The sequence below is a fragment of the Corvus hawaiiensis genome, chromosome 1, assembly GCF_020740725.1.
Source record: "Corvus hawaiiensis isolate bCorHaw1 chromosome 1, bCorHaw1.pri.cur, whole genome shotgun sequence".
In the NCBI taxonomy this organism is placed as follows: domain Eukaryota; kingdom Metazoa; phylum Chordata; class Aves; order Passeriformes; family Corvidae; genus Corvus; species Corvus hawaiiensis.
The window spans coordinates 31,863,699-31,883,310 of NC_063213.1; the positions used below are offsets into that span (position 1 = coordinate 31,863,699).

General features: G+C 40.0%; 1 long non-coding RNA gene across 1 annotated transcript in view; it reads left to right on the plus strand.

Moving 5' to 3' along the window:
* LOC125335090 overlaps nucleotides 1–19,082 on the plus strand; it is a 37,313-nt gene extending 18,231 nt beyond the window's left edge. The window contains exons 2-4 of the long non-coding RNA XR_007207341.1: nucleotides 12,488–12,638; nucleotides 12,790–12,884; nucleotides 19,048–19,082. This is a non-coding gene — a long non-coding RNA (uncharacterized LOC125335090). The remainder of the gene's footprint in view (nucleotides 1–12,487; nucleotides 12,639–12,789; nucleotides 12,885–19,047) is intronic.
* Nucleotides 19,083–19,612: the final 530 nt, after the last annotated feature.

Sequence of the window (19,612 nt, forward strand, 5' to 3'; positions counted from 1 at the left end):
GGTATGTTCTTGGAGTGATATTGGATAGATGCTGTAAACAAAGAAAACCCTCTTCCCACTCCTCAGTTTTGAGTAGATTCAAACCTTATCGAAGACAAAGAAACAATAACCAAAAAAACCCCCCGACCATATGCGTCATATATGAAGGTGGTCTGTAAAGCCCCAAACTTATTTATGGATATGGTCAGACATCATGGATCCTGCCACATCTGATGTCTGGCCTCTCAATCTCTGTGAAGATTGGGGGTTTTCCATAGTCTGCCCATTAGTAATCTCCAAATTCAGCAGTCCAAAACCTGGCGCAGCAGCTGTTTGCCTGCTCTACTTAGCCTAAACAACCAGGCTGGAAGGATAGTTATTATTGCCCTGTGGTGTCTAGTAGGATGTCTTTTCAATCTGCTCTATGATAAATTTACACAGAGGACCTTCGCTGTGGTGCACATCAACTTTTACTCTCAAACTCTCACAAAACTACTGAAGAGATCTAAACAGACCTGAACATCTTAAATAAATGGTGGCTGTCCCACACTCAGTCTGCTGCTGCATGTTATAGTTAAGCCCTACCAAGGTCAGCAGAACATAGATCCTGCAAGGATGTGACCTAGACCTCAGTGAGGGGTTAAGCACGCCGATTTCAGCAGGAAAAGAGAAAAAAGATGGTTGCTTATTGCTTGGGGATTTGTTATAAACAGGTATGTCTGAAAACCATTTTCTAGCAGTGCACAGCTACAAACACAGTATTATTTCTAGAAACCACCCATGGCCTCAGTGCTGAAAGATGCAGAGAGGCCTCAGCATTAGGAACGTCAAGTTCTCTTGTTCCAGACTGCGGTTTCCTTACACCTTTCCATTTTGGCATAAGTTTGCAAAGCCACTCTCCATTTTTAATATTTAAAGGTTAGCTGACACACCCAGCATATTCTTGGGAAACGGTGTAGCTGCAGTTCCAATAAGCATAGCTGAAAGCAGGAAAAGTAACGTGGCTCTGTATCTCAAACAAATGGGATGACAAGCTGCATGAGCCAGGAAATACATTTTTGCCTTGCCTAGGGAGTAAGTCTTACTTTCTGCTTCAAACTGTAAAGATGATGGCTAAAATTAGATGATTCATGTTGATTCACTACAGGTTTAAAAACAAAAAGTCTCTCTGACCAAATTCTTCAGTGGGCAGGAGAGCCTTTTTTGTTAGAAACAAAAAAAATCCAAAAGGCAAAAAGCACAACACACATACACATTCACACATGCTTAAAAGTTACTGTTTTTTACCCTGGAAAATGTGGTTTCTGTAATTGAGGGTTGTAAAAAAGAAAAAAACCTTTTAAAGCATCCCACTCGATTAGTCATTCCAGGGTGGGTCAGTCTTATCATATCACGTGATGTCCAGTAATGGTGATGCAATAAAACAGATGCTGTCCGAATTTCGTGCCACCAGTCAGCAGCAAAACTATGCAAATCAAACCACTGTCCTTTTCTAGAAATTCCAAAACATCCTATCTTTTCCAGGCCCTGTGTTTAGTAGCCTCTGCCTTACCAGACAAACTAAATACATGAGCATTTCTTCTTCGGCAGCACATGACAAGAATGATTTCCAGACTACTGGGAATACAACTCAGTAGAAATTCTCCTTGTGTACAGAGGGGTACTGTACCTTCTTGGAAAAAGAGGTGGGAAAAAATAATATTTCCATAAATTGATTACAGTCTGGTATTCTGTATACTTTTATACTACATATATATATATTTATATATATATATTTGTACTTATATTGTCTGGCAAGAAGCACTGTATGTAAAATCTCATCCTGAGACAGGATCAACCCACTTAGTTCTTTCAAGGCACTGTATTGCCCCTGAAAGTTTTTACCCAACATAAAAGGATGATGACACAGTGGTACCAATTCTGTTTCTATTTTGTGTATTTCTCATCTAACTGATATGTGGATACAGAGAAAGGAAAGGCAATGTGCTGTACAGTCAAAATTAATGGCTAATTTAGTTAAACGAATTTCTTTTAAGTAGAGAATGTGACTTTGAGTGACTAGATCCAAAAAATGAGGGAAAGCCCATTAAAAGGGCTACACACAAGATTTTATTGCCACAAAATGAGATAGTGTTAGTAACAGAGAAGTACAAGGGTGCCATCAGAATGGCTAGCAGCAAGCACAGCAGTACCTATAAATCAGATGGTCTGAATAAATGATAAGGTATGATTTTTACATTGAATCTGGTTTTACTTGAAGAAATGGTGGTATTTCTACTAGAACATGAAGCCTGGAAATTATTTATGGCTGAACTTTTCTTCATTCTGTAGGTGAAAACAACAAATATACAGAAACACTGTCATCCCCCTTGAAACACTTGAGATACATGTCCTGCCAAGTTCTGGATAAGTTTTCTACCTTAAAAGTAAAGTTCTCTAAAAATCTCTGAAGCTACTTTGGGTATATAAGTAAACCCTAATGGGAATTTCCACAGTGGGAAAATGCACTCCATTTCCGATTACACTTCTAAAATTTGTAGACATGACTTTTACACATTAAGAAGAGGTACCAGAGATTAATTTGATTGTGTGATAAATTCCTGAAGAATGAAAAGCAGAGTTTTCAAAATATGAACCCAGCTGCAGTGAAAAGACAGGATGTGATGGCAGTGGCCACATGCCAAATGCAGTTGGGCAAAGATTCCATTACCATTGGCTTGCTACTGATCAGAACTGGCCAGTGCATGCAGAGAAGACACAACCATGGTCAATCGGTGCCTTCCTAAACTAAGCTCCAGAGAGGTATGTTGCTATTGGCCCCACAAGTTTGCTCAGCCACCATGGTATGTATATATCAGAGAAGTTGACTGAGCTGAACGCACAGCTGTGGCAGAACTGAATTGTCCTAGGACTTGCCCTCCATGCTTGAGTAGCTCCATGTCCTTTTTGCAATGGTGGACCTGTGAGGCTGAGGCATCAGAAGCTTGCTGTAAGACAGAGGTGTCCACTCCAGCACCCAATGAAGCCAGCATGTTGCTTGTGGGAAACAATTCAGGATTACAAGACATTTTGAGAGGTCTCCAAGTTCTGGCCCAGGAGTGGGGCTTGGGACTTACCCTGGAAAAGGCCTGGGGTAAGGTTCAGCAGTGGCTGATGAAATTGAGACTGAGGAAATAAAGTGTTTGGCCTCAGTAAGAGGAATAGGGATAATTCTGGCAGGTTTTTGATGGAGTAATGGTTGAAGAAGCCTGATTTGCAACAGAGTGTCAATAAAGTGAGTTTAAGGACTAAGGGCTGGTGAAGGAAACTGCAACAAAACCATTGCTTTTTACAGGATAACACCTTTTTTTAGTGTTGAAGTTTTCCCAGATCAAGTATTCAAAAAGCTTCAGAAAGGCTTGCCAAATACCCACAATGCCACCAGTTGTACCCTGCCACTGGGTTTCATGCTCAATCCTTTCTCCACCAGCAAAACAATGATGTGTGAAGGCTGAGTCTGAGCGAGTTACAGCCTTGATATGTTTAGGGAGTCATATATAGACTGGATAGCCAGGAAAGAGCTGCCAATATTGGGTCTTCTTGGCTAATAACTCAACCCCAAAAGATATCCTTCAGTGTCTGCAACCATGTAGTCCCAGATCCTGCATACAATAGATTCCCCATCTCCTGTGTGATGCGTGATGCTCTAGCATGGCAACTTGGAGCAACTGAGCAGAAACCAGCAGTTTCCTGAGCTAGAGTGGAGGAATGCAAATGGTGTTTAGAAGTGGAAGAGCAGCAGACCTGTCAAATGAAGATGTAAAGAGAATCGAAATATAAAGACAATTTCCCTCAAAACATGAAGTTTGTACCAAATATTTCAATACAACTTATACAACAAATTGAGGCAACATTGCAGTCAGAAATGGATATGTAATCTTTATGCATTCACAGGAATGTGAAAGGCTTAAAAGTGCCATAATATTATAGTCTATGGCCTTTATTGGAGACAGCCAGGACATGTAATGCTATGATGTTTAATTTGGGAAGGGAACACATTTTTTGGTTCTTTTGTACTTTTTCACACATTTTCTGGTTCTTTTGTACTTTTTCAGTTACATTTTGATTGGGAGAAATAGTCTAGTCACATTTAGCATTTATGCCTTGTGAATTTACTCAAGTGAATTATATGAAACCAATTCAGAAAAATGGATCACCCATTCTGCTTGGAACAGGCATTAGCATGAGAGTTCTGGAACAAACTGAAGGAGTGTGCCAAATGTACTGTGCTGCAGCAACATGCTTTGTCTTTTTATTAGCACGCTGTGTATTTAAGCAAGGGCCAATTTACATGCACTCTTAGGTTTTGCTTTCTGACTGCAAGACCCAATACAATGAAGGAATTATTCTGGATAAATTTATTTTAAATGCCATAGTGTCAAAATGGTTAAATAACTTATCAGCTTCTGAACTGACCATGTAACAAGTGGGGTCAGCAATGGCAACACTTGTTTTAGTAATTTTCCTGCCTGCAACATTATGGGTGTAAAGAACTTTCTGGAGAAGTTGTGGAATCTAGAAACATTCTGTTGGGCAATTTGACAGTAAAAACAATAGTATTGCACAGAAATAAAATGCTTTCTAGGTTTAAAAATAGCCAGCATTAAACAGGTGATACTGCACAGATCTGTCACTTGGACAATGTAGTCATAGAATTTAATACAGAACAGTTGTATTCCAATGTTTCCATTTCCTAATAATTCAAAGCACTTGCAAAACATAAGGAAACTTAAATTCCAAAGATGATCTGGTGCTGTGCCAAAGAGGAGTCAATCATTTTCCAATAGATGATATCCAGGAAATATGCCTGCCAGAATCTCAGTGTGAGGCAATGAAGTCTCTGTAACTGAAAACAGAGGCCAACTTATTTTACACAGCTCTTCAGCATGATTCAGTTTTCCAATACTCAGTATCTACTTTGACGTAACCATGACTGTTTCATCTTGCTTTCTGTATTTGTACAGACATGTTGGAATATTTACCTTCCTTCATTTCCAGCTCTCAGTTGCAGAGCTTGTTAGTGGCTGACACTTGGGAATTTATATGCATGAAGGATGTTAGCCGTGAGCTGGTCATGGATTAGATCACCCATCTGTGTCTTCCGTGTGCACAGACTCCCACAGTCCCTCAGGGAGGAAGGGATCTCTGCTCCAAGAAGGGTCAGAGCTGAGTTCAGATCATGTTGCACAAGCCTGTGACCTTTTGGGCCTTGAAGTCCTCCAAGGCGATGGCCTCTTCTGGGTAACCTTGTTCTGAACCCCAGGAGGCCACAGTGAGGTCCCACACCAAATCACCCTGCCAGTTTTGGCCTGAGGAGCCTGGTTGAGCAGTGCTGTACAGTGGAATGCTCAGGCAGCATTAGAACACAAACATTCACAGACTTCCTCTACTTTTGGGTCATGCCTTCCCCATGTCTCATGTCACTGATGCTGCTCAGTGCCCTGGGGAAGGGCATCTCAAAGAAGGCTAGTGGAGACCTATGGATTCTCCCTATTGACCTAAAGAATTCTATTTAAGATTGGAAAGACTCGGAGGAGTGCTAACACACACAATCATGATAGTAGCTTAGCACATGTGAACCCTGTGTGTGAGAAGAAAAGATTTCAAGGAGCCAGAAATAAGGACAAGTTCCATCATCCATCTGCTAAAAGTGACTTTTCCTTGTTTTCCACTCTAAGAGCTGTGGACTTGGACAGGCAACAGAGGAAACCTTCCCTTCCCAGAAATTTTAACCAAGCTGAATGAATTTCTGTGAGAGAGCTGAAGTGGCTGACAGTGATGGGAAAGATAATCAATGCTAGGTTGAATGCTTTGCTTCACTGACTCAGACATTGCTCAGTTAATGTTACATTCAGTACTTTCAAGATTCCGGCACAACCCTTGTGGCTTTCCCCATTGGTTTTCTTCACTGAATATCCATTCCTGGTAGGGCTGAAGTGGAAACAGGGGAAGAGAGGCATGCACCATCAGATGCAAGTAATATGGATCCCGACAACTGAGCGTGTGCTCTTTGATGAAGTACAGCAAAAGATTATAAACTAGGCATGAATAAACTCAAGGTGGAAAGTAGGAGCTGTCTAGCTATTAGAGTAAGGGGATCTTGCAACACCCTATTCATAGGAGCAGCGGGAGGCAAAACAACATGATTATTTTTAAGATGGAGCAACCCTGTGCTTGTGAAAGGGGATTGTAGTGATGCAATGACCTGGCCTTTGTGTTCCAAGAAATTCTAGTGCTCTCTTGATTGGTAGGAAAGGTGAGTTTAAGAAAGCTGCTTATTCACACAGAGAAAAACAAATTAATTTCCCTTTATTTCGTAGATGGTTACAATGGATTCATGTAATGTGAGTCAGTGAGGAAATACTCGTAGCTTCAAATGTAGCCCCAAAACAAGGAATGCAGCTGCTCCATTTTTTAAAATTTGACTTGTGGTTAGTGAAGCCCTGGGAATATTTTCTTTGCCTAATTAAGCATCAGTTATAACCAAATGTCTGATGAGAAGTGTCATGTTTCTGGGCTCTTTGTTTTTTACAAAAAGTCCCAGCAACAAAACCTTTCAAAAGCAGATGTGTTACACTTATCTGCTATTGGGTAAACAATTCTTGGATTTTGGGGTTTGGGATTTCATGACCTGTTTGTGTCACAACAGCTACCAGTGTCCAAGACACGTCATGAGGTTTCTGTTTGGCTCATACACACATGTAAAATCCACAAATGTCAAAAATGTGACTGCCAGAGCACTTACCCTTGTCTCTCATACTGCCAGCCCTGGCCCAGTCTAAGAAGGACTGCAACAATCTCCCCATATTTCTGTGTGAGTGTTCAACCAAACCTCCTTCACGTCTGGCAGACTTTCCCCTGAGGGTGGTCTGCAGCTGCTGGGCTGAAAATTGGTGATATGCTACTTATTTTCAGGGTGCATTTCTGGAAATTCAATTTATTTCCAATATGAAATACCAGTCAAAATGGTCCTTCTACAGAAGTCTAACTGGTTGCTGTTCACCACAACTGTTAATTACCTTTCTCTGCTCTTAGTTGTCTGTCAAGCCAATGTAATTTCCCATAGTCATAGATTTTGTGGGCAAAGCAAAAGCAGTAAGTGTCATATCTTAAACATAACACTTGTAAAGACGGTGGAGAAGCATGATCAAGACAAACTGAAGATTCTGGGGTGAGCCAAAGCTTCTAGAAAACCACATCATCTGTGAAGTCAAATGGATGCAGTGAGCAGAGTTTCACAGGGATTTAATCTGAGTCTGATATAATGCAGTATTTCCAGGTCTGACCCAAGGATAGAATAAAGTATTGTACTAAATGTGCAAATGACACCAAGCTGGGGAGAAGTGCAAGGTTAGACCCCAAAGAAATCTTGCCATATTGGAAATACATCATGGAAACAAAATGAAACAAAGCATTTTTCCACAGGGACAAGTGTGGGGTGTGCAGTCGCTGATGGAAACTAGGCAGCACACCAGTAGGAAAGGACCTACAAGCTGAACATGAGCCAACAAAGTTGTGGAGCTACAAGAAAAGCAAAAACTGGGCTCCATAGAGGATGGCCGATAAGACATATGGATGGAAGAGCTCAAGAACTGTGGCACAGCACAACCACAGCTGAAACTGTCTAGCTGGGGGGCTTGCACATTAAGAAGGACATAACTGCTTGGAAAGAGTACAGAGAAGAGTAATGACAACGAGCATGAGCCTGGAAAATACAGTCTTGGAAGAAAGACTGGATTTATTTGTGTTTCTCCTGAAGAAGGAATGGCTAATGAGGGACATCACAGGTTTCCAAGCCATGAAAAACTGCTGAGGAGGTGAAGAGAACAATCATTTTTCACACCCATAGGATAAGAAAAATGTCTGTGTGTTGAACTTCAGCTAGAACTCTCCTAGGAGCATGGGAAGCAAAGAATGAGGTAAATGACCAGAGGAAGAATGTTTTGGAGACTGCTAGTCTGGTGAAATGCTGATCAGCAATGATGCAGCTACAGCTGACCTAGCTGTGGGACAGCAGAGATGAGTTAGACAGCCTGCTGAGGTGGAAATCACTGACCTGGTAAAACAACATTTGGAAATAGGGATGATGGCTCAAAGCTATTTTAAAAATGAGCCCATGCCACTTCAAAGAAACTACAGCTTCAGAGCTCTTTTTCATGGCTGCCTGGAAACTCTGGGCAGTTATGCTCTGGGGAAATGGGGCTCTATGATGCCACTTGAGAGCAATTGACAGAAAGCATGGTTTAATGCTTGGCAATAAAAATCTTTATTGTCTGGTTTAGTCACTCTCTTCTCACCATTGCAACATCACCAGGACAACATTAATCCCACAAGTCTTAGATTGCAGTACTTTACCTTAAGATAGGGAGAAACAGTAAAAGTGAGATACGAGCTTAGTTTGGATTGGTTTACATTGCAGAGTACATGCAAAATACAGAACCTATGCCAAAAGGGCACTGAACTGCACCGAAAAATGCTTCTTAAATAACTTCAGAGACTGCCATGATGCATTACCACCACTTTGGGTATGTTCAGTATGCTTGAGATCCTTTCAGGTTCCATTCAGGTCTCTCATAAAAATTGCAAGGCTTTGGGGGTTAAAGGGGGAAAAAAGGTGCAGGATCAAGATCCTGAGGTCCACTGACCCAGGTAATCAAAGCTAGAGCTGCCCCCAGCAACACTTTCAGAAATGGTGAGCTACTGTTCCCAAAGGTTTTGTTAGACAGGGCCCTCACATGGTGTGAAAGGACCAAGAGTGGGGCATTTTCATAAGCCCCAGAAATGCATCTTTTATCACATGTTTATGTGATAAATGATATGTGACGTAGTGAAACACTGTGTCCCAAAAGAGCAAATGTGCACAATGATGTAACAGTGCAAGTTCTTACGGTGAAACAGCTTTTGATCATGACTTGGGACAAAAAACAGTGTCAAAAAACTGGGAGCTGATGTGAAGAATAACACATCAATAACTTTTGGCCAAAAATACTGTGATGTTACATATACCCAGTATTCTTTTATTCTATATTGTTGGCTTTACGCATGAGATGTTTTTCTGAGGACTGGAATTGTGCCTTTGTGGAAAATTTATTACGAATATTTACTCATCAAGGTTTTACAAGGAATATCTTTGATGTTTAACCTCCATGACTATAAAAAGTCCTGAAAAGACAGAATCCAATCTGAATGTCATCAAAAATCCAGCAACATGGAAGGATTGAGGTTAATCATGGAATTATATAGCCTCATGCTCTTCCTCATCCATTATACCAGGGCAGGATGCTGCAACAGAGATGAAAGAGATTTCCTGACTGGTACTAACTTCAGCGTCAGCAAAATCAGCAAACTACATCCTGCAGGGGAAGGTATTGCTGAAGTGGTCAAGATACTAAAGATCTAACAGATTTATAGAGCTGCATAAGCAGGTTTTTACATAAGATTTCTGGGCTGAGAAGATGTGCAAATCGCTGGAATGCTTTCATTGCAACCGGATGGTACACAAGACGGGAAATATCAAGTGTGAAACCATTAATAGAAGGAGGTCAAATATCAGCCATTGAGGCGGTAACATCTGGATGTTTAGTAAGTCTGTGTGGGAAGAAATTCAGCAGTCTGTTTGAGGCAGTACTAAATTTCAATTTAAAGAAGTTCATAGGTGATGAAAAAACCCATTGACTTCTTTCACTAGCAAAATCAAGCAAGTTTTTTATTTTCTAAACAACAATTTCTTTAATGAATAGCACCTTCTATATTTGAGTGTTGAAATTTTCCATCTCTTTGATGATTAACAGAATGAGGCTGATAAGTCTGTCTTTCAGCTCCACAATGCACTTTATCTCCAGACCTTAATACGGTGGCCTCTTTTTCCCTCACTTCTTTCAGAATAGTGAAACCAGAAAATTATATTCAGTGTAGTGTCAGCACCAAGTTTAGTGTATTTAAAACTGTTAATGGAAAGAAACCTTATTTCACAGGGTTCTGTAAGAAGAAGTTTGAGGTGATGTGAGTTATTCTGCTTGGGCATTTAAGCCAGTCTACATTGCTGCTAACAGCAATAATCCCTTGACTGCCCTCATTCAGCGCTTGGAACTTGAGAACATTTTCATGTATTACATGACAATTTCTGTTGACTTTATTCTCCAAACATCAAGGCATGATGAAAATTGTTTCATCAGCTTGAAATTTGACAGTCATCAGTCTGAGTTTCAGACCAACAAAAACTGGAAAAGTGATGATCAAGAGTGCATAGTCTTCCAGGCACATCTGGCACGCTTCTATTTCATGTAACTTTTTGAACTTGCTGCAATGCAGTTCCTTTGGGGAGCTCTTTATGTATGAAAGGCTTATTTTCTTTTTCTTTTCTTTTATTTTGGAATAATAATAAAAAACTATTTGCGAAAAATATTGTCTGGTTTACAAACGGGGTGCTAAACCAGCAATCATTCACGTAATCTGCCACTGTAGATTTGGGAAGCCAAAAGGAGTCTGAGTCAGGCAGGTCTCTGAGGTCCCAAATTGCATTTATTTTCCTAAATTCATGCTGAGCTCAAAAGAAACTTAGCTGCCTAAATAATTTTTCTTAATTTTTTTGGTAAAATCTCCAGACTTTTTAACAGTCATGTTCTAGATAATGGAAGAACTACAAACCCATCTTTTTATATTAGCACGTAAAACCATCTGCAGATAACATGCTGGTAATTATTCAGATAGCAGTAACACTGTCAGACAATAAATCCTTTGTGGCAATTTCAGTTAAAATAATCCCCTTCTCCTAACCATTGCAAATGGTATTTTAAAAAGAAATAAATTGACCTTTGAGGAACAGTTTTAATGCCTTGCTTGGATATGCTACATTTCTCAACAGGAATCTGAAGGTGAAGCCCTTCCTTGTAATGGATGGAAACAAATAGAGATACAATGAACAGAACGATAGAACGAGAAAAGCTTCTCTAAGTAACTGGGAGGAGAAGGGTGTAGGGAGAAACTATTTTGTTGTCTTAAAGTTGGTTTGAAGCAGTTTTTGAAAACGTTTTATGCTTTAATAATATGGCTGGGGGAGTGGGGAGTTTTTGCCTAGAATAAAACTGGAAGAGTGATTCACCGCATGTCTGCAACTGTTCCTTGATCCCAGTTAAGTTTGACACCACTAACACCTATGAGTCAGCAGAGGCTCTTTGGGATGTGCTTTGCCTGCCCTGTTTTGAGACTGTTGCAGTAGGATCTTTACCCAAGGCTGGAAACTGGCTCCCAGCATTGCCTGTGTCAGTTTTTCCTACCCACTATCAAATGCCACCAGCCTCCACCAAGAGAAGGGATCTATTACTACATCCCATGATCTCTGCAGTACAGCTGTACTAGTCTATACTTTACTGTCTATGTCCAGGACCTCAGTACTGTTTATCATCTCTCTGTAGCCAAGGTAACAGATGTTCCTGTAGGGACTTTGCGATAGAGTGTTGAAGATGAACATCTGGAGTGGTCAACAAAGCCTAAAAAAGGACAGCTGTGATAACCAGCAGTCAAGCCATAGGAAGGTTTTGTGTGCCATGCTTGGAGGATCCTTTATTCTCCTTGAATTTTCATGTGCTCTGTGCTTAAGTGTAAAAAACAGTTCTGCTTCTAAAATGATGTGATGTAATTTGGAGATTTGACAAAGTAGAAAATAAGGGAGTTCTTCCATGTATGATGCCATCATACAATCACATCTTACATGTCTTTGTCTTGTTTGGTTCCAAGATTGCTCAATCTCTGAGCTGCTTCAGCTTTCTATCTGGACTTGGCCTACAATTCCTTAGACAACTGTTACCACATTTAAATTTTTGGCTAATGGACAGGCATCTATCTTCTGGAGCCATTTTCTGAAAAATGTCATGAGCAAATGGTAATGGGAACACTTGGAAGCACATTTGATTGTTTTGCTGGCTACATTTATGCTGAATTAGAATATTTTACAGTAGTTCTCATGATTTCTTTCAGTTGTATACCTACACCTAGCTGCTTGCTGATTTTGTTTTTTTTGTGAGGGTGAGATGGAGTTGTTAATGAACCTCTTACTAAACAGTCTTATCTATACTGCAGAGAATGTACTGCTGGCTGTTCTGCAAAACAAAATAATCAAAATCATTTCTGAGAGCCATTTTTCTCCAGATTTAAGTACCAGCCACCACCTACAATCAAAAATATTTTTTATATATGGCACATGGTCTTCTTCTTGGAAGACAGATGTTAGAGAACAGTATTACCAAATAATTCAATATATGTGGAAGCAAGATTTACCAATAGGCTCAGCAAGTCAGCAACAGGTCTGGAACAGAAGACATGGTTTTTATGCAAAGGTAAGTATGGATTCAAATTCCAGATTTCACCTTAGAGTACTCATTGTAATGTGAACTGATGAACAATGTTGACAAATAGTCCAGACAAGAAAGTTTTCAAATAAATCCTCATGTCTGTTGTGCTTGCTCTGTAGGTATTGATTGTAAGAAATCGACGCTAAACCAAGACCAACTTTGGGAATACAGAGAAAGGTGTTTAGGAGACATTTGGCAGATGCCTAAACAACTCAGCAAAGCTCTTCAGAGGGAAGGTTGTCTACTAAATTTTTCACTCTGAAAAAGCTGGTGAGTAGTTTTCCATGTCAGTCAGTCTGAGTAAGCAATCTCTGGCAGTGATATCACCTGGAAAAGCAATGATTAAGGGGTTAGTTAGCATCCATGTCAGTCAGGTAAAATCATTGCTGTTGGTGACCATAGGTCTCTATTTCTTTCTCAGCTGTTTACTTTGGACTGATTTACTGTGATGCACTTCATTTACACCTGATGCTTTTCCTGAAGTGGAAGACAGCACAGGATTCAGGTTGGAGTTTGGTATGTAAGGCAACTTTTCATGGTACATCATGTCCATCTGCTGGGAATCAAAACACTCATCTGCTGAAAATTCTGTAGAGTTTCGTCATATCGGGTTTTGTTTGTGAAGCCTTTAACAGGGTTGTAATTATTTATCTTGGTCCCTGGCTCTTCCTGTGGCATTTGTTTTACAGTCATGGTCAGAACAGTGTTCCTGTTCACCGATAAAGGATACAGTTTTCTTGTGGAGACAGGGAAAAAATCCACTGGCATTTGGCTTTCTGGCTTTCCTGAAGGTACAGAGTAACTGTTGCATCTGACTTCATGCTATACAGAAATGCTTTAGCTGCTGTTTCTTTGATTTATTACTGACTGAACAAAAACAGTGTCTCTAGAACAGATTACTTATTTTTAAAAAAACAGCACAAAACCCCCATGTTTTTGAAATGCTTACATAAAGGATTTTTCTTTTTCTTTTCTGTTTTTAATTGACTTCAGAATTTACAATCTCAAAGACTGACATTGAGCACATCCTGCCCTGCCTGAGTTTACACTGCCCTTGAACTTCTACCATGTCTTAAAAAATGAGGGAAATGTACATCAATTCCTACAGTCATGCTCTCTTTCATTCAGCAACTCAAACAAAAAATTTTTTAAAAATGACAAACATACTGTCATTTTAAAAATAGGTACAACAATGATTGCCATTTTGTCTGCTCACCACGTAGATTTAACACTCTTAACTTAAATTCTCTTTACAGTCTCCTGGAATTCTAACTGTAAAAGGTTAAATCTTTATCAAAGCATGGTCTTACAAGAAAAATTGAGATAAAATTAAAAAAAAACCCTGGTTCCTGTAGTGCAGGCTGGGATTCTTGTACTTCTTCAAGCCCAGTCTCCCATCTCTCTACTCTTCTAGAGCTTTGAGAGAAAAAGATTGGAGCACATGAAGCTATTACTTTGGGAAAAGTTCTTTTAACCTTTAAGGTAACTTTGCCAGTGCTGTAATTGCTGTTCTCTGAGGTTGTACCATGTGATAATTAATTTGCAGGAAGTTTTGGATGTCTCAGTGTTAAAATACTGGTTTTGTTCCAACAAAAGACCTCATATGATTGCTAAATTTGCAGAACAAAAAGATTCAACAAACTGGTTTGTTTTCAAATAGTATGTAAAAATAAAGTTTAAATATTATCAAAAGGTTATTTGGGAGGAATTTCAAAATACTCCTGCCAAGAAAAATACATTTAGAAGCTGATGGCAAGGTCAATATTTACAGTTTTTATTCTTTAACTTTCTTAGCTGAGTCTTTTCAGAACAAAGATACCCTATAATTAGCCATCCCCTCGGTCTGTCCTGTTGGATTTTCACTCTCATAATTCTGAAGAATGACCATAAGTCTTCATGAAAGAAGGCAACATTTTAATATGCCAAAAAATATATAAGCATGCTGGAGGTGAAACATTTATTCCATTAGGGGGTCCTATATTTTAAAAATAAATGGCCTTTTAAATGACGCACAAGAATTTCCCTCCAGACCGGTCTTGTGAAATGTGGTGGCTTTGTCTCTGTCGTGGTTTGGGTTGGAGGCCTTTTGGTAAATAATAAGTTTTTTTAGTTCTTGTCCAATTATTCCTTCAGATGCAGTCTAATCTAGGGTTCCTTCTGGGGCAACAAGAATATTACAGTAAGTGCTCTGTCTTCAGAGCAGAAGGAAATGGATTTTAGGAAAAGACATTCAGCTACACCTAACTTTTGCTGTCAGCTGACCTGCAACTATTTTTCTGTCCAGAGTGGGCCATTAAAAGGACTTCTAATTCAGCCTTTTATCAGTTCATAAATCTCCTTATAATCCTGTTGACAGGTGCAGTCCTTGAAGGCATCGCCAGTGGGCTGGGGATATGCATGTCATTGTCAGACCTTTGTGGCCAGGTTACAGACCAGCAGAGGAGAGGAAAAAGCAACCCTTCACGGGGTCATTAGAAAGTGCACGTTGTCAGGGATGCTCAGCACTTCCCTTTTATTTTAAAATGGTGTATTAGTGGTGGTGCTGACAGCATAGACACTTCTTGCAAGGACCTGTATCATTCTTCCTATCTGGTGCAAGCTTTCTGAGCCTGGGATGATAAATGCCCAAAGGCTTCACTGCAATTCTTTTATTGCCATCTGCAACCAAAACTGCACAAATACTGTTGTTGCACTGAAGAGTTTAAGTGTGTGTTAGAAAATGTGGCTGTTTTGTACACAGGGACAAAAATTCACAGGCATGACCCTAAAGGTGCTCTTGATTTCTTGCCTGTCTGAGGATGACTGATCTACCCTGGCCAAGAAAGTTAGGGCTAGGGTTTATTGCCTTGTATTGTACAGTATGGCAATTTGTACGTGGAAACTTCTTAGGTCGTTGGAGGAAGTGAAAATTAAATTTGAGGAGAATTCTTCATTTCCCTAATTATATACCCAGGTGCTTTACTTAGTTCTGAGATGGATGAACGCTTTACTTCAGCTAGAGCAGCATATTTCCAAATTAAATTATTGGTTATTAATTCAGAATTTACATCAGCCACTAAGGTTATGTTTGGAGAAGCTACTTAGGTTTAAAACTAAAATTTACCTGACTTTTCTAAGTCTCTGTTCTCTATACTCCTAGGATTTATAACACGGGGGTTTTTTCTCTTTAAATTTATCCATCCATTTTGAATATTTTAATAAAAAACCCATAGCAGCTTTTACAGCTTTGATTTAGCCAATGCTCTCAGGTGATTGAGGAAAATCTGTAGAGACACTGAGAAGTGGAGCAGTTCACACCTGTGTATCTACCTTGGTGTTATGTTTCTGTATCTGTCACTACAGAAGTAAAAGGCTTTCCTCAGTCTAAACCATAAACTTTTCTGCCTCGCTGAATCAAAAGTTGGAGTATTTGCTGCAGAAAGTTGAAATTTCGGTTCAAGAGGATGTTGCTCAGTCTAAATGACAGTGAAAACAAGTCAAGTAAATTGAAATGATTTTCCTCTGTCTTCTGAAGGTGATCAGCTCTGATGACTGCATTTGTGTTTTGTGATATTTTGAAAATGTCATTTGAATTTAGAAGACCTGACTTTTTCCCAGTGTTTCTAAAAATGTAGCTGGTGCTGTTTAAGTTGTTTCCAGAGTAGTATTATTTATAAAGATCCTCCAATAAGAGACCATAAATTACTCCTCATTTTACACAGTCTGTCTACTGGTTTACCACGCTATGTCTGGGGACTTCATCTATTGCAGATGCCTCTTCATTCTTTCATGTGACAAAATAAGGTTCCCTTCTGTAATAGATCAACAGTTCCTTCCCAAATTCAGTTGAAAATTAGACATCTTTGTTTCAAAGGGAAAATGGCAAATATTGTAAAATACTGATGAAAATATAAAAAAGTCTTCAAATCTTCAGGTTTTTTGGTAATTAATTTGCCCTATCCTCCATTCTTTCAACTACCTCTTTAAACACACTTGAGGGATACTTAGAAGGGGACTAAGGTGCAGGATTCAATACCCAGACCTCATAAACATCTGCAGGTCAGACAGCAAGGGTGGCAGAGACCAATATTTTGACACCTAAATACCCTTGGAGTCAGGAAGAGGAAGGTGCTTCCAAGGATTTTGAGCTCTAGGAGCTTTTGGTGCATACCAGAGCCATCAGTCTCCTTGAGAGGTGAGATCAAGAGCTACCTGGGCAGGCAATTGGTACCAAAGTGGTGATATCCTGTCTGAGCTGGCCCATGCAGCAGGCAAAGAAGGATGGTTGCTGTCCTTCACTCCCTGAAGTCTGGTTACAGAGTAGATGCAGCCAGGATCTCTGAGGTGCTCAGGGAAAGGTCAGAAAACAACAGCTGAGATTTGCAGCAAGGCAGAGGCTAGTTGGACATAAGGGGGGAAAGAATTCTCTGGGTGAGTGGTGCAGCCCTGAGAGAAAGAAAGCTTCATCCTTGGAGATGCATTCTTTGGAGAAGCTCAAGACACACCTGGACATGGCCCTGAGCAACTTGAATTCCTTTTGGAGTTAGCCCTGAACTGAGCAAAGCTTGACTTGCAGGCCACCAGCAGTCACTTCCAGCCTCAGTTATCCCATGGGAAAATGACTTTTACGTAAGACACCCAGGCAGGGTAGATGTGCAAAGACTGAATAAAACATTCTCACACCCTTCAGAGAGATAAGGTGGAAGAAGAGAAATGGCTTCAGAAGCAAGTTTTAGAATAAAAGTCTTGTTCAGATACTGAGGTTATAGGAAATACTCTGTAAAGTTCTCTCAAGGATGCACTTTTTGCAACATACAATGAGAAATCAGTTGTCTTCTGAAAGGATTTAGTTCAAATCCTTAAGTCAGCAGCAAGCATGACAATAGTACTGAGCAGCTGAAAACTGTTGGATATTCTGGAAGGTAATCCTCTTCCAATTCATTATGATATTGTGGGTTTCATTTTATTTGAGAGAAAGTTCTTGTTAGAAGACATTCACTGTGTCTGTAACAATGATATTATAAGTTTAAATGAGTGGAATTTTTAAAAATCCTCAAAAATGTACTATCTTTTTTCCTCTAAAAACTTTTTCCAAAAGCAACTTTGCCTTTACTTTTACTTTGTATGTTGTCTCCCTGAGAAATAAAAAGTCATTGTAGTGAAATAAGAAGACATAAATCCAGTTATAAGTCAAGTGATGAACATTTTAAGGCTGAAAATATTTTGAAAACACAGGCAGTTCTCTCCTAAACTATAGTATAAACAAAGCTACCACAGTCTTCAAACCTTACACAAGGCTAGGCTTTATGAACATCAGTGGAAGCTTTCTAGTCCTCTGCTAGATATGCAAACATAAATTATCAGTTTTCTGAATTGAAAGTCCCACCTAGAAAGGAAGAAAAAGCTTGGTAAACTCATGACTTAAATGCAAATTAAAAACTTGACTCTATGAAAGAGTCCATGAGTAATGATTTTTTATACTGCTTAGGTTTAAAATTCCTCAGAAAGAGTGGTTAAAATGTTTTAAGTGCTAAATTACAAGTTAGCTTTCCAAACTAAATCGACTGGATGGTACAGAAGACTGCAAATCAAAGTTTGCATCTTTTCCTTGAGACACTGGTCCAAAATCTGTTGAAGTTAACTGGAATCTTTCCAGTGAATTCACTCTGGACCTTGGAAGATAAACAATATGTAAGCACTTAGCCCTTTTAATCACCTTCTACTCCCATGCAGGATATGCAAAGAAATGGGAAACTAGAAAACTGATAAAAGCTTCTGAGTGTTGTGTCTGAGGGGCAGTAGTGATATGTGCTAAATATCCCATTTCAGGGCTCTGGCAACCAAAAGTTCACAAAGTCTGCAGACAAGCATGGACAGCCACCTCTGCTGCTGTATGCATGGTCCACCCTTCCAGGCTGTAGATCTTACAGGGGCATTGGGTCATCCTTTGCAAGAGCAAAGTCCTTCCTGGCTCTGTCCCAAGCCTCCTGCAACCCCCTCACTCCCAAAATTAACATACCCGTAGGAGATACCAGAGATGTGCCCAGGGTTTACTTTCTCTTACTGGTACCTCTAGGTATCCATGTACTGAGTTTGACCTCTTTGCTTGGTGTGTCTGCACTGCTAAGCCTGGTCCCAATATTTCCAAGTTCTTAAAGTATAGTCCTATGTCTTTCCATGGAGCATGACATTCTTAGCACCATCTCATTCAACCACCTGCAACGTGCTTTGAAGTCAAAAGGCTACCTGAAATTAAGATATTTTTTGGTGCTCACCTGTCTTGTGGGTATTGCTATCATATGACAATTAGCCAGATTTCTAATTCTTTTCTTTTTGCACCAACACAGATCAATTTTGCGCAGGCAAAATTCCAAAGCATAAAGGGAAGCAGGACAGAAGCTCTGGAGAAGCCAGATGCTGCTGCTGGGAGCAGGAAAGACAGGAGGGAGTGGGGTTTATTGCTTCTGGGAGATGTCCTCCCCATCCACAGCCCAGGCAATGCAACCCTCACCTCCTGATCAGCACTTTGTGTTTACACAGCATTTTACACAGGTGTGGAGCAGGGCTGAGTGTACCTTAGGTGGCAGGGTCAGAACTTGGTGAAGGATTTCCATCAACTCCTGCCAGAACTTCTGCATTTGCTAATCACTACAACCTCATAGTGTTGAAAAGTGAATTAAATTGTTAAATATTTTTACAGGTCTGGAGGCTACCAGACCCCATGCCGGACATCTGTATCCTTTAATGGCAAAATTGCTAGTTTAAGACTCTGCTCCTGTCTGCTCTAGCTCCAATTAATGATACACAGACACGATGTAACAATGAAAGGGTTTCCCAATAGAGTTCTGGGGATTTAGATCAAATTCAGTGGCAGTCTTGGTAATAGATGCTCTAATGTAGTTCAATAATTTTTGAAAACCTCTTCTGTGAAATGACTAGCTAAGGCACTGAAACGCACTCCTGATCATGCTTCTTTCTTAAGAAACGCTTACACAGCAAGGCCTGAGCCCTCCCTGCCACCTGCTGCTGAGCTAGCTGTTACTTGGCTTCTGTGAAAAACTTCTCCCCTCTTCCTTAATACAAAATTGCTGGTTTGGCTCCTTTCCCCCACTTTGTTCTGCAGTTTAAACCAAGGGTTGGGGTGCAATCGCACAAGGTTCCCAGCACACATGCTCTCTAAGGCCAAAATTTTGGTGTAGCGCCATCTGATTATTATGCATGGTCTCTAAATATTAAATATGAGTCTTAAATCAAACAAGGAGTAC